The following is a 2,061-nucleotide window of genomic DNA, read 5'->3' as shown; positions in this document are numbered from 1 at the left end:
CAGAATTGCATTTATGCCATGACTCAGTCTTCATTTTGCAGTGTCAAGGATGGGACGTGGCAAAGTCATCCTCTACTCTCATTGTCACCCTGAAAATGGTGACAAACTTTGACATAAGGGACAAGACAAAAACCTGAATGAGAACCTCTGGAAAGAATTACTTTGCCTTGGAAACTGAGAACTGTCAACTTGCGCAGTCACCTGGGCTGACAGGAGGTCCGTGAGGCTGGACAGTCCACATCACTAGGCTTACTGCAACCCAGCTTCTTACTATTCTCTCAGCAGCAGACAAACATCGGAAGGGTCAACTGAGCCTTGGTGCTGCTTCTAAAATGGTTTCCATCAGAGGGATGGGAGGACAGTACATAAAAAGGCCACATTGTGAAACTGCTAGGTTTCATTAGCGATGGCATGAAGCCTAGGTCTGTGATCTGGTGCCGCAGTCCCCAGTCTCGAGCAGACCCAAGACTTCAGGGCCTTGTCTCCCAGGTTTTGGGTCAGTGGTTCGTGCTGAGGGCCATAAATTCTGTGTAGTTGAGGGGACACAGTGTCCATTTCCCTGGGGATGGCTGACCTGTCTGTTGTGTGGAAGAATACGTAGGATGCCTTAAATGGATGTCACAGCACCCTTGGCATCTCTGGATGTGGTGCAGCTGGCTGTGTCAGGCTCCATCCCACATTTCCCAAATGAGTCTAATGGCCTTTGGCTGTTGACTCACAGGATTTCAAGACACCAATCTGCCATTTGCAGGTGAGCAGGTTATGTTGGGGTCCAAAGACGCTGTACCCACATTCAGAGAAAACTTAAGGTTCCCAGGTTGGCTCTTTTAGCTATAATTCATTTACATTTTATTAAATAAATAGCTTTAGAGCACTACAAAACTGGGAGGGAGGAGGATGCAAAATGCTCGACTGCCAAAGATCCACAGGTCAGTGTCCACAGATCTCCCTGGGGTGAGGGAGTGGCCTGTCAGTGTCCACAGATCTCCCTGGGGTGAGGGAGTGGCCTGTCAGTGTCCACAGATCTCCCTGGGGTGAGGGAGTGGCCAAAACTTAGCACACAAAACCACTGTGTATCAGAGCTTTGGCAGCAGGGCTGAGAGACTTGCCACGGTGTCTGCTGATGCACAGTTGGGGGCACTGATCCAAGAACCAACCCCTGGCTATACAGGACTATGACAAAATTCTAGGGCAGCTGTGTTACCTCCTTGTTCTTGTCTTTTGAAGGAGCTGAGATTAATCAAACACAGTCTACACTGTAGGTGGAATTTGTCATAAACCTCAGCACTAAGAGGATCCTGAAGCCAGAGATATCTACTTTTAAGCAGATATGCATGCCTATGCACACAGGTCCCAACTGCTTCCATTGCTTGACCTGTGTCCTGCGCAGGCGCCGCTGTCACAGGTCTATTCTGACGAATTCTGACACTCAAGGGGACAAATCTCAAGCTCTCTCTGAACATCAGGGAGTCATTAATATGTTTTAGATATAATTTATCTCTTTTATTAAAAGAGTTTTCACATCAACCAGCTTACAGCTCAGAGGACAATCTGTATAGAGACTGGTCTGTGACCTGGGCAAAGGAAATATAGCTCCTTTATTTACTGTCACATACCCTCACTCTCTCTGTCTCTAGCCTATGCTGAAACCTCACCACCAAGTCCCTTCATCTTAATCACAACTCTGGAGGTGGCTTTGGAACATCTACGAGTGATGGACATGCCTCTGATGAGGTCATTGTGAGATCACATAACTGCTGCCATTTCATTACAGTTGATAAAGCCCCCATCCCCTTCCATAAATTCCCAGCTACAAGGAACTCAGCCGGGTGGTGCCAGTGTGTCTGGGGCAGGTGCTTGTGCCTCAATATACCCTATGATGCTTGGAAGTGGCCCATGACACAAACTACGGGTAGGTCTGAGAGATAGCCCAGTTTGCTGGAACAAGGACTCCACCCTTTCCCCAAGAAGATCCTCTACCTTCGGAGCAATCTGCTGGGGGCAGGCATCCATCTGGCTGGAAACTAGATGGGCTACTCTGTGTCTTGTGCATCCATGTCT

This window comes from Tenrec ecaudatus, unplaced genomic scaffold (assembly GCF_050624435.1).
Source record: "Tenrec ecaudatus isolate mTenEca1 unplaced genomic scaffold, mTenEca1.hap1 Scaffold_1484, whole genome shotgun sequence".
Lineage (NCBI taxonomy): Eukaryota > Metazoa > Chordata > Mammalia > Afrosoricida > Tenrecidae > Tenrec > Tenrec ecaudatus.
The sequence above is the reverse complement of the archived record's forward strand: the minus strand, read 5'-3'. Positions refer to the sequence as shown.